Genomic DNA, 19,349 nt, shown 5'->3' with positions numbered 1-19,349 from the left:
TGTTTACTGCCCCTCAGGGGGGAAAAGGTGTCCCCACTGTGGGCTGGGGCTGCAGCCCCCACGTGCTGCTGAGACTCTGGCTTCTCTTTGCTGTCTCTCTGAACTGCCAGAAGATATAGTAGCGTACTTAACATTTTATTCCAAGACAAGATGTTTTTTTTCTGCCAACAAGGACCCACTCAAAGCCCTGAGTTTGTGATCCACAGAGCTTGTGTGCTTTTTGGACATTCCTGAGGAAATAATGTAGGCTTATCTTCCGTGTGTATATTTTATATAAGAACACTTCTTTGTTAGTGGTGCCCCTAAATAGTCTGTTACTGTAGTGGTATCCTGTCTGTGACTGAAAGAACTTCTGCAGAGTTTGTTTGAAGAAGGTTTTTGTAAGATGGCAGAAATGGCAAAGAAAGAGGTTCATTCTAAATTCTGCTACTCTCAAGGTGTAATTAGTGTATGGTGGGGTTTTTTTGCTGATGACTCCTGTAGCGTACCTTTCATTTTATTTTTGTTCTCATTTGCTTTATATTCTGCCTTTTTGTTTGTCAAAATAGGAAAGTAGAAAACTCTTCTTTGGTGGTTTGCTTGCATACATTTGTCATAAAGTGCTCTTTGACCTACAAACAGAAATTCAGGTATAATATTTGTGTGGGCAGTGTCACACTCCTCTTCCCTTGAAGGAATTGTTTTGCTGTGCAATGTATGGTCTCTGTTCTATGGACTCTTTCCTGCTTTATGGGACTCCATGTCCCATAAAGGCCCAGAAAGGCTTTCTGTTCACTGATGCTTGTCACTTGGGTCAGGAGTATTGTAAGTGGAGGCTGAGAGAAGAAACATGCTTCTGTACATGCAACTTATAATAATGGTTGAAAGAACACCAGTTTCTCCTTTTTAGAGATTTGAAACTAATGTGCTGTCAAATCAAGCAGTCAACCAAAAAAAGGAACCAAGCACTTTCAGAGTTCTCACAGATTCTTTAGTGAAAATAGAGACTGTGTAGTGTGTAAGTTAATGTAAACATGTTAGCTGCTATCACTGTGAATTTGCAGTAGGCAGCAGGTAGAAAGGAAGTTGTGTGACTGGAGTGATTGTGCAACTGGAAGGGGGTTGTAGTTATGTCTGGAAAAGATAATGCTCCACAAAGTTTGTGTTTCTCTCGTTGTGTTTTGCTTAAAACAGCAATGTGCTAAACATCATATTTTTGTTCTTCTATGCCCATCTCCAAAAAAAAAAGACTAATATTTTTCTCTCAAATTTGTTCCTAGCATACTTGAGATGTATCTGAGTAGTGAGGCCCCCTGCATACACAGCCCCTAGAAATCGTTGTCTGCATCGCTGATTCTTGGTGAGTTGTCTATATCCTATTGCATTTAATTGGATTGTGTTGCAGTTTTATCTTCTTCACTGGGGAGTTTGATGTGAGGTGTCTTAAATTGATTGTGTGGATACAGCAGAACAAACCTTGGTTTTAAGTGTCATGGGATACTGTGCACTGAGTGGAAAGACTAACATTTTGGAAACTTTGAAAATGATGGTGAGACTGGTTATGGAAGCAGAGGGTCCTTCCTTTGGTGCCAGGACCAGGAATGGGACTTTGTGCTGAGAAACAATGTTGCATGTTGATCCCTTCAGCCTTTCTCATTAGGTTTGTTTGATATTTTACACTGTAACTAAGGAATTGACATTTTTCAGATGTGCTGATTATGGTCTGTCTTATGGCAAAGGTTGAATATGAAATAATACAAGCTTTTCCATCCAACTCTGTGCACTAATAAATTACTTAAATTGAGGGTTGAAATTGGTATAATGACACTGATGACTTAAACTGCTTGTTGCTCAAGAATTACTGTCTTATGACTCCATCAGGCAGTGCTGTGCCTGTTTAACTCTGCTCTCAAGAAGGGATAATACCACTGAGAATTAGAAAAAGAGACCCCTGCGGATTGTTTAAATGCACACTAATAATAGTTTGGTAGTGCAGTGAAAGAAAGTAGAATATAAATGCTGTGGTTTTATTTTTAGGTATGTTTGATATATCAGTGTATTCATTTGGTATAAATCTTTTACAACAAATACGCATTTGAGATTTTATGTGAGAACCTTTTCAGTGTACTCATGAATAAATGTTGTCTTTTAACACATAGAGTGACTTATTAAGGTCAGAAATATGTATTTTTGAGGCTTGCACACTAAATATAGAGGTGGGAAATGAGCCTGCTGAAAGAGTTTTTAGTTGTTTGGGGGATGACTGTTTATAAAATGCCAACCAAATATGGGTAAAATTATGTAAGCCCACATCAAGTATCATTTCCTCTTTTGTTAATTATGTTCAGCAGTTTTTGAAAATTAACAATGTTTTTCTTTAAACTTTCCTAATTTTCTAGCATCAATGAATGAGAAAACAGGTTAAGCAGTTTTCCACTTCTTTTTTCTGTCTTTTCTCTTTTCAGTTCAGATAAAACACTCTGAAGTTCATTCTATTCAATGAAGTTTATAATTCTGGTTAATAATTTGTTTTTGTTTTATACTAACTTGAAAATTCTTAGCCACAGAGATGTTATTACTTATTTACACTTATTACTTACACCATATTAGTTATTATTTATTTACACTACTTACCTGGACTGCATAATCATAAGGTACTTATGCAGGTCTTCTCAATAATGATCTGCTTTTGTAATCATTTAAGCAAATTGTTTAAAAAAATGCAAATACTCTAAAGTATTGTTTTCCTAGTGAATAGCATTCAGAATTAGTTAGGTGTATGTAATAAAGAGAAGAATGTCACTCCCAGGATTCTCTATAGAGAACATGAAATTTTGTTGTCAAGTTGATCGTATGCTTGTTTTCAGTTGTCTCAATTTCAATTTTCGATTAAAAATGAATGCATTAGGGAAATATGAAAATAAAAAGCAATTTCCATGTAATTATTTGGGTTTTTTCCTAATTAATTTATATGGAGGAAAGAAAACAACCTGTCTTTTCCTTAGTGTTGCTACATGCTGCACCAAAACTATAGATTTGGTTGATACAGTGATAGAAAATAATTTGGTAACTTCACACATGCTGACTGAAACACAGTTTCTGTGTTTAGGAAGTTCAAAACCTTTAATAAGAGCAAAAATTACATGGATATTTGTATATGAAGTCTATGGTGATGAGGAATAAACCACTGTAAAAACTGGGTGTCATGAAAGGATTTATAGGGCAAGGATGAAGCAGAGAGGTAGCTTTCACTAAAAATATCCTTTTGCTTTAAAATGTGTGATTATCTCTGTGTTTCTATTATAGACAGTTCAGGAAAAGTAGGTTCCATAAGCCAAAGAATAGTTTAAAATTTTGATTCCATTGAATCCTTGGAAGTCTTTCTATTGAGTTTTGAGTATCTAGGGCTTCAGTCTTATTATTTGACATACTTGCGTGCTCACCTTCTCTGTTGCAAGTTCAAAGAGCTGTAGCTGTATATTTTAACCAGCATACCCATCTGAAATTATACTAGTGTTGGAAGGATACATCAGTTGGAGTGTCATTTAAGAAATCTGGGTCTTGGCTTTTGACTAGTGTTGCTTGTGGAATTATAAATGTTGGTTTTGACTGTGTGTTTTGAGACTGCACCACGACTCTGACTGAAATTGTGCACATTCAGCTTGTCTGCCACTGTATCAAGTTTTTTGGAAAATGAACCTACTAGTTAAAGCTTATTTGGTCTGTTTTTCATGTTAGTTGAGGTAGTGGGTAGCAGCTGCTGTGTGCTCACAAAAAAGGGGATGCAATTAGAATGATGATAAGTTTAGACTTGCAAAAAACCCAAACAGATACAAAATCTGTTTTAATTTCCAGTCTAAAAGTTACCAGTCAGAAAGCATTTTTTAACCTCTCTCTCCTTTTTTCATGAAGTGATTTGCTTTGTAAGGAATATTTCTCAGCAAAAAGAACGTAGATTAAAGAAATCTCAGTTTTCTGTCGCTCTTGATCTGGAGAGTCTGTTTCCATCTAACTTTGTAGTGATTTCATTGTTGTTTGTGTTGTAGTTAGTGTCAAGTGTGATAGAAAATACTTGTGTGTCTTTTCATTCTGAGTTATAGTGCTTGTTGTTTACAGCTGTAGTAGATACAGAAAATTCTGACAAATGTCTCATTTTTGACTGTGTTCTCCTAATACATGTTTGTGTAAAGGCAATGCTGTCAGAAAATAAAGTGCAATACTGAAAATAAAACTGCCTTATATTGAAACAAGTTTTTAGAGCTTTGGGTATTAATTTAAGGATGCAAATGAGGAACTTGGAGAAGATTACAAGTATCAAACCTGAATAAGGCAGAGCTAGCTTCTGTGAGCTTGCAAAGCAGGGCTGGAATGGTGCTTACCTAGAACCCTGGAATCAGTTCAGAGCACCCTAATTCCCACAGAAGCTGTGTTTCTGAAATAGCTTAAATAGAATATTGGTATGTGCAATCTTTAATGAGTTTGGTCTTCCCTGTGAAGGATACTTAATCTATGTTGAATTGGTTTGTGATAAATAAAGGGAATGTGTTTTCATTGCTAGACCTCAAAACTGTGGAGTTGTGTCTTGCATGAAATGTGTTAAGATTATTCTGTGTTCAGTCACTGCCGTTCAGTAGTGACATTAGTTAACATGAATTGCCTATGAAGATGCTTGTAAAAGTGGATGCTTGATTGTGGTGAATTTAATGTAATCAGCGTTAAAATGGTACTTCTAATCTGAGAGTGAAGTTCTATGTGGGTGGTACGATGAGAACTGAAGTATTAGGAAATGAGCATCTACTGAGATTTATACAATTGCCCCCTAAAAGCTTTTTTCCCCTAAAATTGGAACTGGGAGTTTATGAAAAATGTTATGTTGTGGAAAAGTTGAAATTTACATAAATGTAGTATATTGCGTTTCTTTCCTTTAAATTTTATTAAAATCTAGAGTACTCTAGAGAGAAATCTTACGCTTGCAACTAGCAGAACTAGATTTGTTAGTAATGAAAATACTTTTAAAGTACTTTCATAGTTTTGAGGCCACAATGTTCAAATTCATTGTAAAGCTGGATTAAACTATTCTTGTATATGTAAAACTCATTAACTACTGTAAACGGATTTAAATGGAATGCTCTGTCAGTGAACTTTTTACTGCATTGATGGAACCAAACTTAATATATATCCAGGACTGTTGAAAATGCTCATTCAATTGATTGAAACTTGTCTTTTGTATGTAGTTATATCCTGGAAGATTATTTTGAACATTGCAGTTTCAGTGAGATAAATAAAAAATATTTAGGAAATGGGATTGCTAACTTGATTTTATTCACTTCTTAAATATTGGTTTTGACTTTGTAATGGACTTTGCTAAGATTTTTCATTTCTTACCTTGATAGGAACCTTTTTATATGGACAAAGTTATACTGTATTAGCATTAGCAGAAGAAATAGCTGTCATTATCATCTGTGGAAAATCAATGTATATTTTATATATAGATTGATGACATTGTATCGCCAGTATTGGAGCCTCGGAATTCTAGAGGGGTCAAGAACAGGACAACTGAGCACTTGCATCATCAAAGAAGATGAGATGCATTTACTTGGGCAGATTTTCCTCTGGGCCTGCCTTTAGTCCCTGAATTGGGAAGAGTGAAATATTTACATGGCTTGGCTCTTGACAGTAAATAGTATTAATTAAATCCAGGGCTTGGAAATGGTACTGGTATTTCGGATGAAGGCCAGTAGATTTTGCCTTGGCTTTCTGGAAATTGAATTCCAGTAGTCTGTTTATTTGACAGCATTATAGTACAATGCTTTGCAGTTCATAGATATTTGTGTACATTAAAGTGGGTGATTTTTTCTAATACCACAGTGTGGGGATGTTAGGCTCAGAAGACTTATCTGCTGTAATGGTAAGGAAATTTGTAGATGATTATAATACAAAGTCTTGTACAATGTGTTTCTCTCTCATTAATTTGCTTTTATATTAACTGGATGCCAAGAAATTACAGGTTTTCTTTTTAAAACAAACTTTGGATGTTGAAAAATTCAGATGAAAGGTCCTAAATAAATCACAGAAGTTCAGTATTATGAAAATGATTTAGAAATATTGGTGAGTATTACAGTATCATTGTGCAGGGCTCTAGCTATTCAAATATATTACAGAAACCTCCTCTAGTCATCTCACCACAACCAAAAAAAGGGTACTGGCACTCTTCTGTACACAGTATTTGTTACAGTATGTGTGTAAATGTGTTGCTGAAACTTTGTTTGCAACTGTGGCCATGATAAATGAAGAAAATGCTCTGTTCTCCTATTCCAACATCTGTTTTTATGGTCTAGTTTCTTGCCTTTGTTTAATTATCAGTACTTTTCTTCCTTCAGTAATCCCAAATCAATAAACTACAGCATTCTCTATACACCAAACTCTATCTTTCAAAATGACAACAATAAGCAAACTAGGAATATTTAAAATTAGAACTGAGAAAAGAATTAGTTTTATAGTAGATATTGCAATTTGGTTTTTCCTTGAGGGAAGCTGTAGTAGTGTCAGGAGGAATTAAAATGTTTCTATTCACATTTTTTTCAGCATGTTTTTCTTAGCTTATATTTGAATGTTCTCACTTAAACTTTAAAACATTATCCTTACGAGTAACACATAGAATTGAAGATCCCTTTTTGCCTTGGATTCTTTTGTCCTTCAATCTCTAGTTGCCTATTTTACTGCTTTAAGAGAGTGAGACATCCCCTACATTTCTCTCTTCTGGTTGTGAGCTTGAAACTACTCTGTGGTGACACAGTTTATAATAGTATTTTAAAATGGGATAAAACCATCAACATTTCTCTAAAAGTACGTGGCCAGCACATGAAATTTCATTTGGGTTAATTTTTATGGCCTTTCAGTTTTCAGATGTGGTTTTTTGCTTGGCTTCTCTTCACAGATCCTGGTTAACTGTGTTTTTATTGCTTAGTCCTGCTGAACAGACTCATGTAAAACTTTTTCTGTCTCGAGTTACAGTATGTAAATTCCAGAATGTATCCTGTGGTGGAATAGGGTTTGTCTGCAGCTGATGGCACATAGAGCTTGATGCATGACTACTAATGTTTAAAATATTCCTTGTCCCTGACTGTGATTTTAGTCTTTCCTTCCTCATGAGCTTTACTGTTTTGTCAATATCCAAGTTCTAGGCTCTTGATCAGCTGTATTGGGTTTGCATGGCCGAGCTTTGGTTATGGGTAGATTTTTGAGAAGCTTTCTCCTTGTCCAACAGTGAATATGCTCAGGGAGTTACTGGCACTTCTGCCAGTAACCCCTGGCAGTGCCAAAGACAGACCTGCTACTGGTCAAGGCTGGGCCAGTTCAGAATGGTGGTAATGCCTCTGAGAGAACATTTAAGAAGAGGAAAAAAAATCCTTGAATCCTTGCACAGTTGTAATTGTGGGCAGAGAAGAGCAGGGTGGGAATGTGTGAGAGGAACAAGTGTGCAGACACCAAGGTCAGTGCAGGAGGTGCTCCAGGCACCAGAGCTGGGATTCCTCTGCAGCCCATGGTGATGGCCATGGTGAAGCAGCTGTGCTCATGGAGGTCCATGGGGATGCAGAGATCTGCCTGCAGCCTGTGGAGGAGCCCCACACTGGAGCAGGTCAGTGCCTGAGAGGAGGCTGTGAGCCCATGGGAGACCCATTCTGGAGCAGGGTCGAGGCAAGGACCTGCAGACCTATGGAGAGAGGAGCCCATGCTAGAGCAGGTTTTTGGTAGGACTTGTGATCCTGTGGAGGACCCACAGGGGAACAGCCTGTCCTTGAAGGACTGCACCCCATGGAAGAGTGACCTCCACTGCAGCAGTTTGGGGAAGGCTGTTGCTCCTGAGATGGACTCACTTTGGAGTAGTTCTTGGAGAACTGTCTCCCATGGGAGGGACCCCATGTTGGAGCAGGGGAAGGACTTCACTTCCTAAATAGTGGCAGAGACAGCAGGCGATGACCTGGCCATAACCCCCATTTTGTCTCTTCCTGCCCTGATGGGGGAGAAGGCAGAGCTGGGAAGGAAGGAAGGAAGGGGGAGGGGAAGGTGTATTTAAGGTTTTATTTTACCTCTCATTATGCTTCTCTGATTTTGTTAGCAATAAATTCAGTTAATATCTCTGATTCTAACCTGTTTTGCCTGCGATGGTGTTTGGTGGGTGATCCGTCCTGGTCCTTATCTCAACTGATGAACTCATTGTTATACTTTCTTTCCCCTGTCCATCTGCAGGAAGGAGTGAGAGAGAGGTCTTGGGTGAGTGTCTGGCATCTGACCATGGTCAGCCCACTACATCAACATTGAAATATTTGAGGAACCAGTACCAGCAAGTCAAATTGTATAACACTCTTGTTGCGACACTTAAAACATACTCAATACAAATATACAGAAGCAAAAAAAAAAAAAACCCAAACCCAAAGTGCCCCAAACCAGGCCATCTTATATGAGATATCACCTGCTATTCCACCACTGTCACACCCCAACCATGCTACCACCACTACTGTACACCACAGGCTATGTGCCACAACCTAAATGATTTGTTCTATTAATTTTCAGCCTTAGTTGGTTAGTGCCAAATCTGCTTTGTATATAGCACATATGTTTCACAATAGTATTTATTTTTAAATACAGGCATGGAACCATGCATATGGTGCTCTGGTCCTGTTTTAGGTATTGTGGGCACTTAAAGGGGGAAAAAAACCCTAGCAGCCTGCTGCTGCTGAGCGTGATTCCAGTAACAGTAGTTATCAAAGCTGCATCTTACTTACTCGTCCTCTTATTTGCTTCATCACTCGTTTCTGAGTTATTTCCTTCTGCCCCTAGGTTCCAGGAAAACTGTTTTGTGGTCTTCTGATACAATCTCATAAAGCTTTGGGATAGTCCCATGTTTTGTGTCAGGACAATTTGATCCATGATTGTGAGACTCTTTCTAGAGAGTTAAACTTGTATGTGTGTATTTTGAAGTGGAATTGCTTACTGAAAATTTATTTTTGGCTAGCGTAAAGCTGTTAATGAGTTGGCTGGAATTTCATAAGTAGCTTCATTGAGGAAGGGGGTGAAAGTCCCTGCTAATCAGAAATGCTGTAATGGCTCACTTAGGAAATTCTGAAATGAAGTTTTGGATTTCAAGGCTAGAGTCACAGCAAGACTTAACAGTCAGTAAGCCACAGGAAAGGTGCCTGTGTGGCCACAGGTACAGCTCTGAGTGGGAGCTGCTGCAGGGTGCAAGGAGAGGTCCCTTGCAGGGCCACCATCTCAGTGGCACAGGCTGTGCCCTGGGTAGAGGGACAGCTGATGGGTCAGATGGCTCCCTGCTCCCTGGCCTCTGGTCTCACTCCTTGGCTGCTCCTGGGCCCAGGGTAGCCCTGCCTCTCCCCACTGTGCCAAGCTGGGAACAGGCAGGTGGCCGGTGTTCTACAGCTGTGGCCCAGAGTGTCACCCTCTTCACCCAGGACTGCTACAGGGGCTGTGCCAGCAAATGCAAAGGCCTGGGCACTGGGGCTGCACCCATCTTTGCTGAGGCAGGGAGAGGCTACAGGGCTGATAGCAGCAGGCCTCCGCCTTCTGAGCACTGGGATCTGACTGCTCAACAAGATGGAGGAGGGAATTGCGCTGCTCCTGATTCAGAGCAGAGATTTGCTTTTGGGTCTCCTTCCTCTCAGGAGATGGCTTCTTTCTCTGGGCTGCTCAGTGTTTCTGAGCAGAGCTTTCTGCCTCTGGGATAACTCTGCTTTTTTACTGATGTGTAAATACTTTGTCAGAGAAGTGATTTTCCTACATTGGAGGTGAGCATCCTATCTGTTTCATGTGTCCTACAGTAAAGGGCAGTAGTTTCTTCTCATGCCTACTTTTATAGATGTAATTTATTTATCTGCTACCCATAAGGTTTTCTTCTCAGAGAAGGTACTGCAAAGGAAGCTAAGGTATACATTCACAGATATATTTAGCAATTACATCCCCTTGTGGATGTTCTTAATGCTTTGAATAGCTTACCCTACTTCGACGTGAAGTAAGTTATCTGAAACAAGGGCATTTTTTTCCTGATGAATTGACTATTTGCACAACTTGTAGCAGTTTTTAAATATGTGTTTTTTCTATTCAGTGGCTGAAATAAAAAATTCATTATAGACACAGCTCTGCTCCTTGTATCAGATGTATGATTGTCCATAGTTAAATGGATGCATTTGACTACAAAGATGTAATACAATTAAAGTTTCACGTGGTTGCCACTGCTTGTGCCATCTTTTCTTTCCAAATCTGTTGCTAAGGTCAGTGCGAGGTATTTTCTTGTGTAAAACTGATGAATTTTTGAAAACCTGAAAAGATCAAAATGAGACCTATTTAGATATCTCAGAGCAATTGAGAAGTAAAAATGTGAACTATGTATAAAGTGCCCAGCAGTGGTAGAACTGAACTCTTAAAAATTTAAACCCATTAGGGAGTACTTTGTGTTATGGTGGGAAGGGCCATAAGCTATAACTTTTCTTGCGGTTGACATGATTTGGAGACTGTCTTACTGTTCTGATTTTGTGGAAATATTGCTGTATAAGCATAGTGGTAACTTCTTCATAAATGAGCTGTACTCAGTTCTGTTACACTTGTGTAAATAATTTCTACTTAAGTTGTATTGCGGAAGCTGAGAAAGGACGGCTGTGACCCTGCCCTTAGAATTTCCTCAGGGGAGTAGGGACTTTTTTTAAGAGATGAGATTCTGAGAAGGGAAATAAGGTTTCTTGCAGAAAGTTTGAGCTAACTGGCAGTACAGGAAAGATGAAAATGTAAAATCCAATATTAGGTCAAGCCTGCTTCTGCTAATATTTCACTCGCATTAGCTGAATGTAAAGACAACATTGTGTTTTATTGGTTTTTAAATGATTTTGCTTACCACTGGCAGGGAAGGAAGTGAGTAAAAGGGAACTGGTATTTTCTTACACAGACTATGTCTTGAGGAGAATAAATCTGCAACAACATGAGACTTTTTATTGCATATTTTAATAATTAAAAATATGGGGGGTTTTTGTGCTTTTTTCTATGTTGTAATTTGTACTGGTTGCAGTGTCAGTTTTTAGTTCTGAATTGTTGATTTGTTTAGGATACCAGGTGATACCAACCATTCTTACACCACGCTGGTGATGGGTTCTGTGGCTCTTGCTGTGCTAAGCCTCTGCTCTTGTGTTGAGCACGCAGCTAAAATGATTTATATAGGCTGGCTGAGGTCAGCTACAAAAATTGAACATATTGTTGACAGTTGTTTTTTTTTTTTAATTCCACCAATAGTTTACATAAGGTGTCAGGAACTTTTTTGAGAATTTGGGGACTCGGAATATTTGCCCCTGCATGTGACTGAAATTTCCCTATAATGTTACCCATGGGAATGAACTTGCATAGGTAACAGCAGGGATGGACCTGGTGCTAGAGAACCAGGGGCTTATTCTTCAGTGCTAGGTTTGCCAGAAGCGTGCTAAACAAATCACTTGAGCTTAAGTTCCTCATTTTCTTAGCTGTAAAATGGGGTCAATCCTCATTATTTTCTCCATATGCAAAATTCAGATTCATTGGCATTTGTGGATTGTGTTGAGAAAATAAATGTATTTATGTATTTGATTTCATAAAATGTAAATAAAATGCCTGCATCTCTCTACCAATGTGATTGAATACTGACATTGTAAAAAAATGCTAGAGAGAACTTGCCTATTAAAACATTGAAGCAGTGGCCTTTTGCTGTTTTATTAAACAAGAATCAACCTAGATTGTTTTGAGTTAGCAGTATTTTTGTCTGCTTTTGTTATGAGATAAAACACCAAGTATTGACTTAACTTCACATTTCACAGGAGAAGAATTAAAAATTATCCCTGTGAAGGGTGACTATGGAGTTACTCTTTGAAATTCTAATTTAACACTTCAATAATGGGTCAAGCCTGCTCTGAATCCTCTGTGGGATTATTTGATTTGCTGTCTGGTTAACCTCAAGGAAAATGGGATGTCTTTAAATTGCTAGAGGTACTAGCTATCACCTTATAATGGAACCAAAAGGGAAAATTTGTTGTTTTAAATTAGGATTGTGACCTGATGACTAAGGTCTTGTATGAATGGGGCTTATTTTTAAGATCTCACTTAAGGTTGAAATTGTAGGGTGGTAATTAAGGTTTTTGGTTGGGTTTTTTTTTTGGGTTTTTTTTTTTTTTTTTTTTTTAGTTGTTTGGTTTTTGGTTTTGTTGGTTTCTTTGGGGGTTTGTTGTTGGGTTGGTTTTTTTGGGTTTGTTTTTTTTTTTTTTTTTTTTTTTTTTTTTTTGAGGGATAAGGGGGAAATGCCTTCTTTAACTGGGGGGGGGGAGTTGGGGTTAGAGGTTTATTATTTGTTTGGTCGTCAGTGTTATTTACACATGGAGAAGTTTTTGTTTTGTGTTTCTTCTATTTGCATAAATGTTTTGTGCCCCAACAGGAAGAATCTGTATTTTTTTCATAATAAAATTGATTATGAAATATAATTCACGTGACTGGAACTGAAGGGAGTTCTGCTTTTTATAAGTAGATAAAGAAGCAGCTTGTATATTTTGCAAGTTTATGCATGTAAAGTTTATCCTGCCAAAGCATTTAAAATTAATTTGCAAATTACTGAAATACAAGTACTCAACTGTTTTATGCTGTGTCATACATGAAGGGAGTATTTGGCAGTTATTTAGTAACTTGAATTTGGGGGAGTAAAAGCAGGGGATTTTCAGTTAAAAATTAATTCACTAACATTTTACTTTTCACTATTTTATATTGGAAATTTGGTACTTGTTGCTGTTACATTTTTTTCAGCCACACTTCACCTTTAGAAGTCATAACAGAACTAGTCATATCCCAGCTTACTCCTCTGTCTTACAAGTTAAGTTGAATTTTTAAAAAACATCTATAGTTTGTGATGTCACAGGATATAAATTAAGACAATGAAATCTTAGCATAATGCATAATTTTTAATGATGAGGAGTATTGAATGGAGACAAGCTGTGCAGTGTGCCTTGCTTATACTGAGAAAATTCACAGGACTTTTTACCATCAGTTTTGACATGAGTCGTGGGCTCGGCTCCAGCACTGTTCTGAGTGTAGCCTGTCCTACAGAACTTTCCATTGCCACACACCACGTGCCTGGATTTCACTTAAGATTTCTGAGTAACTGGGTCTATACATAGTTCAAATTGCATATTTAACAGAATTTACTTACTGTTGCTTCTGAGAATTTTTGTTCCTTCTTAAAATTAATGCAGCTATATTTATTATGGTGTCATTCGATATGTATCAATTTGAAATAAATTTTGAATTGTATTTCAATGTTTTGTATCATGTTTCTGAAGGTGGTAATTGATACAGAAATTGCAGTCTTGACCAAATCTGAGGATTTTCAATTTTGGGAAGAAATACTAGGTAAAACAGCATGGTCATCAGTTTTGTACACATGTAGGGGAAGGGAATTTTTTAGGATATGAGAGTTTTTTTGTGCTCTCTAAGAGCTGACACATATGTAACTAACGTAGTGGTTAAGAAAGAGAGAAAGGACACACGTTTATTTTACAGTATTCTGATCAAAGGTTTGTTTACAAAAGGAAAAAAAAAAAGACCTCTCCTGCATTAAAATGGATGTAATGAAGTGCTAGTTGCGCAGAAGCAGGCAGGGCTGGGCTTGCAAGCCTCTATCTGAAGAATTGCTAGCATGCATGAGCTGGGCTGCTTGTCCACTTCAAGCTGGATAGCTTTCTGGTGATAGGAGAGGTCCTACAGGCTCCTATTTGCTGGTTACTAAAAATAGTGGTGCTGGAGTGGCGAGAGTGCAGCTGAACAGCACTGAAAAACCTCTGCAGCCCTCCAAACACTAAGATTTAACAAGCAAATGGTTAAATCAAAACACACCATCTCTCTGTGGTAGGTAGAGTTACAGGCCAGCTCATCTCCTGAGTGTGGCTTGGGCAGCATTCCCTGGAGGTCACTCATTTGAGATTTTGGGGAAGAGGGTGGCTTAGAGAAGCACAGGTGAAAAAGCTTTTGTTAGGGAGGGTTTTATTTCCTTCTCTTGTTTTTATGCTAGGGGGGAAATATTAACCAGAGTGTCTTAGGGGAGTGTGGGGAGTCAGTCAGTCAATGGCCAGACAGAAACTTCAAAGTATTACTGTGAAATAGAAATCCTCAGATTTTGGCTCCTATGAAGAGTGAAGAAGAGTGATTTTACTATTGACAGATGAAGTCCATCTTGATTTCTCTTCCCCTTAACTGAAGTGACCCTTCAGAAGGTGAAAGGTGGCTCTCAAACTCTGATTAGCTGAGATTTGGAGATTTCCTGAATATAAGGTTACATGTTTTGCCAAATGAAATGGCCACAAATCCTCAGACTTGCTCTAAAATTCCAACTTGGCTCAAAGAAGAAAAAAAGAATACCACGTAATAACATAATTTACACAGACTGTTTCATGTGACAGTGGTTTGTTTTTGCTAGCTACTGTTTTCTCTCCATTTCATTTTTAACAGTAGATCTGTAGTTTAAGCTGTATTTCAGATGTGCCTTTTCTTCAGTATTTATGTACAAAACACCACTAAGAATATAAAAGAGAAATGCAGGTTTTTCTTTTTTTTTCAACCTTGCTTATAGCATGCACAGAGAAGTGATAAATATGGAATCCAAATGGAAAACTTTTCATTATTGTAATCATTTGTTATGAAAGAGCTAGTCACTCAGCAAACCATTTGTGTAAGTAATTCATAAGACATTTTCTCTTTGTGATCACAGCATTTCCCCCAATGGCAACAACTGCTTTCATGTGAAACCAGTAGTAAGAACATGTATTGATGTATTTTTAATTTCGTTTAATGTAATTGAACACCTGGAAGTAGACAGGACCATAATCATGTGAGCAGCCAGCTTTCCACAGAACCTCAATTTGCAAATGGCTACTGCAGTTATTTAGTGTCTAATCTTTGTTCATGATCCTCAATTTAGTGGCCTGTGCCGTTGTTAGGGTTGGTTTGACATCTGGCCAGTATTCCTAACTATTAAGTACTTAGCATGCTTGCTGCTCTGTGTGAAATTAATATATGTTAAGGTTCACAATGGTCTTGTGAGGTAGGGGTTGTACAGGAAAGTCAATGGCAGAAATTAGGGTGAGAGACTAAACTGTGTCTTCTAGATATTAATGAGAAAATCAGTAGGGTGATGACTAGCAGCAAATAAGATAGTTTAATTTGTAGGCATTGATGATAGCTTAGTAAACTCTGGGTTTCATTTGTAGAAGCACACTATGACAGAGTGAGAAGTTGGTAGCTCAGTAGTATCTGTGCAAACAAGCTCCATCCTAGTGAACTTTTTGCCTTCCAGATCTGTGCTGTGTTTGTATTAGTTGAGTCTTTAAATGCAGAATAAATGAACAAGAAAAGTAACTCTCTCTCAAAAACTAAGATGGACACTTCATAAGGTGTTTAAGAAAAACAATCTTGATTTCCTTCTCTCCCTCCTGGCTTCTCTGCCTTCACAGTCTCTGCTTTCTGCTCATGTCCAGCTAAGATAATACAGTAAATGTCTGAGCTCTCACAAGTAAGGCTGTCACATTGATGTTTAACTGACTTTGAAACACTGCAGCTGTAAAGGGGAAATGAATTCTGTTCTCTGTCAAAGCCTGTAAAAGAGTGTTTGTTTTAGCAGCTACTGAAGATGGAAGTGTTTATTCCACGACTGCTTTGGTTGTCAAAGCTGGACATATTTTCCTGTATTAAAAATATTTGGAGTTTTCATTAGTTATCATTTCCTGTTGGCTCTTGAAAGGAGTATTGAGATGCTGATCACTGTCTCGGTCTTTTCAGCTCTTCCAAATCTTTTCAGCATTTGAACGGAAATCATGGAATTCCTTTAGGATGGGGGTGTATGTGTGATTATGTATTATGTAAAACTTTTAAAGCATTTGCAAATGTCTGATGATTTTGATCCCAAAAGGCAATAGCTTTTTGTGCTAAGAGACAGAGGGCCAGCTCTTCCAGTTTGTCAGGTGATGGAAGACTGTACCGAATATGCATGAAATGCAACTTATTACTCATCTAGTTGTTTTTTCAGATGACTTCTGTCACAAACTTTTGCTCCTGATACATAATGTTCTTTTGATATTAAAAGACTGACCAGAATTTGGGTGCTTACTGTTACTGAAACATATGTTATGCGGTATAATTTATTTTGAAAGTGTCTTATCACATGCCCTTACCGAATCCTAGCTGTTCAACACAAATGAAATCCTTCTGAAGTTGTTTCTGATGCATCGTTGCTATAGCAAGGGGGGAAGAAGGTGAGGTAATGGAGTTGGAGTATTTTTGGTTTGTTTGGCTGCTTAAGACAGATCATCTAGAGCTCAAACTTAATTAAGTATAAGGGTTTGAAACTGGAAACAATAGCCATGTGTAAGTAAGCCTGTCACGATCTTGGCATCATTAGAAGAGAGAGCAAGCAGCGAGGGAAGCTGGATTTGTGCTGGTGTTGGTTCCAGTGTATATAACTTACTAATTACCTTTGCTGTGAAATGGTTGGTAAAAAGCCAAAATACTGCTTCCCTAGTTCCCTAGGATCCTTGTTTTGAGAGGATTATACTTCCTAGTGTTTTTACAAGAATTACATGGATGCCAGAATATTTCCCAAGCTTCTCTTTGATGATTGGTACAATGTAACAGGGAAGGTTTACCAAAAATTACTGAGGAAGTGATCAGGAGAGAGATAAAAAAGGTGTGAGAATAAATGAATTTGGTAGTTGTGCATTTATGTATCTTCTCTACCTTTGTCCTTTTTAGTCTGGTTTCTGAAGGAAGTGAAACCCATGTGATCATGGCTGAGATAAAACATGTTTGTGTGTGCTTGTGGGATAGTGTGTGTGTTTGCCCTTCCACTGCCCCAAAGGAACTGTGCTTCTGCAGAGTATCAGAAATTACATCATCAGGTATATGACTGTCATCCTGTTAGTGAAAGAAGGACCTTACCTGTTGACAGCCCTTGTGTGGCATCAGAAAATCATTATGGGAGAGCAAAATTAGGGATGGCTGAGGGCACAAAGTCAGTCAAGTGCATCTTTGTCAAGCTAAATTTCCATGCTCCTTAGTCTCTGCTTGTCACCTGGGGATTGAAACACCTTTTCATGCAGCAGAGGGATTATGAGCTTTAAGACTTCTTAGATTAAAAATCAGAAGATAAGTTATAGGAAGACACTGTTTTATGTGCTTCAAAATCTGTTGAAAAAGACATGTACAGTATTAATATAATCTTCTATAATGTATATGGATATTTAAAATTTACACCTCCCTTTCTTTTTAGAAAAGTGTGAAAAACTCCATACACTGAGAAATTCAGGTTAAATATGCAAGTTATAGATAGCTTCATTGTACCAAATTAAAGTTACTGCTGATAGCTCTAGTCTTAATTTTCATCTTTGAAATAGCCAAAATGTCATATCTTAACATCCTTTTTCTTTTTCCTCAGTCTCTTGATTTTCAAGGTAGAAGCAGAAAGAAAATGTACAGTGTTCTCTGGCAGTGGATCAGTACAGGCCTTCATTTGTCCTTCCCCATATCTAACATAATGATTTTGACTGTCAGTGCTGCAAGTTGTTTGTTTCAGCCTCAGATAATCAATCTGATTAAATACCGTGGTGGTATTTGATATTATACAGAAAGCATTTGAAGTGGCAGTAATATTTCACTGAGCTGCTGCTCATGTGGAAAGCTTCATTTTAATAGTCATGGTGATAACAAAAACTTACTGAAAAGAGTGAGATGTATGTATATATATCTTTTAGCCACAAGTGATTGTAGGCTTACACCACTATGAGAACTTTTCTTATGTGCTTAGTTGCTGTTTGGATGAGTGAAAGCAGTGAGATTTATGCAGTTAGTCTGTACTAAGTGTTACTCAGTAAAATGATTGAGGGGAAAAGTCCTTTGCATGGCAGTGTAGTAGAGGCAGGTGTCACAAACTCAAGCTGTTATTGGCCAGTTTTGTGCGCATCAGATTTCTGTGTGGTAGAAGATGCCTTGGCCAGGTCTGATACTGCTGGTGAGGCCAGTTGTACTTCAGCCAGTTTTAGCCTAGGCTTCATTGTTTCTGAATTTCAGTGGTTGGAAGACTTTGCTTCAACTTACATTATAAAATGACACCTAATAAAATTTTCCTACTGGGGTTAGGAAAGCCCATCACTTCCACTGGGATTCACCAAATCCAGTGCCTGCTGCAGTGTCTGTGAAAGCCAAGTTGTAGTTTTATCCCTTAAGTCTAACTGTCTCCTCTTCTGTCTTGAAAGTAATTTTCAGAGAGACTAAAACTTTTCTACTTCATAACATCAAGGCAGAAATTAACTTTGCAAATTAAAAGGATCCCAACAACCGAACTGCAAACTTAGTTTCTAGTGAAAATTTTCTTCATTCACCTTCCTCAACATTTAAATAAAATGTCACAGTGTGCCTGGTATGTGAATAAATGCAGACCTGATTCAGCTTCCTGGCTACAGCAGAAAAAATTCAGGCATACTTTTTAAGGAATGGTTATTTAAAAGTAATGTGTTTTTGTTGCAACATGATTATATATTTAACAGGAAGCTAGGTTGGAGTCTTAATGACTAACTCTTATTACTACTGCTCCTTTGGTTTCCAGGAGATGATGACTATAATGATATATAAAATCTTCAGCTAGGTAGCATAATCTTGGACAGCTTTCATTTTTGTCCCATGGTACAAATGGTTGCTCTCAATCATTATTTTAAAGAAACAAATTAAGTTCAAAACTTATATCGATATAATATTTTCAGTTTCCTTCCAACTTCTTGTTAGTCTGTATGGACTATAAGATGGTAATGGGACCACATCCTGAGGTTTTAGTGCTTCGTGTGCTCAAGTACAAAGTGTAACTGGAACTTGTGTTTGATGTAGAGGAAAAACATTGCTTTTTAAAATCAGCAAGATATATCAAAATAATTAACTCTTTGAGATGGAGTCAAGCAGGGAGTTATTGGGAGGAATTTTTTGTCCCTCTTACATATGTTTTTAAAATAGTTTTCTTATTGACAAAGGTAAGTATACAATGAATAGCAAGCATTCCTTGACCCCATGTCATTTGCTGCTTAGGAACAGTATTTACCTACAATAGCTGTAAAGGCTTACATGAGTAATAACTCATGCAATAACTCCAGGTAACTCTTTCAAAAAGCCTTGTGTGGAAAAGAAATATTTGGGACAGAGTTTAATTTGAGATTCAGAAGCATTAAGCATTAATATTTTTCTGTGGACCACCAGCCCTGTTCAATTACTTTGGTAGCAATGCAGATGCATGCATTTTATGATTGTTCTTTAAAATACCAGGA

The 19,349-nt window shown here is 37.7% G+C and overlaps 1 protein-coding gene across 1 annotated transcript in view; it reads left to right on the top strand.

Moving 5' to 3' along the window:
- The window catches only part of NCOA2 (nuclear receptor coactivator 2), a 184,682-nt gene that overhangs the window by 8,489 nt on the left and 156,844 nt on the right, over positions 1 to 19,349 (top strand). Inside the window, 1 exon segment of the mRNA XM_030967515.1 lies at positions 1,260 to 1,339. The gene's annotated coding sequence lies outside the window, so the exon portion shown is untranslated.

Source organism: Camarhynchus parvulus, chromosome 2, assembly GCF_901933205.1.
Source record: "Camarhynchus parvulus chromosome 2, STF_HiC, whole genome shotgun sequence".
NCBI classification, from domain to species: domain Eukaryota; kingdom Metazoa; phylum Chordata; class Aves; order Passeriformes; family Thraupidae; genus Camarhynchus; species Camarhynchus parvulus.
The sequence above is the reverse complement of the archived record's forward strand: the minus strand, read 5'-3'. Positions and strand labels throughout refer to the sequence as shown.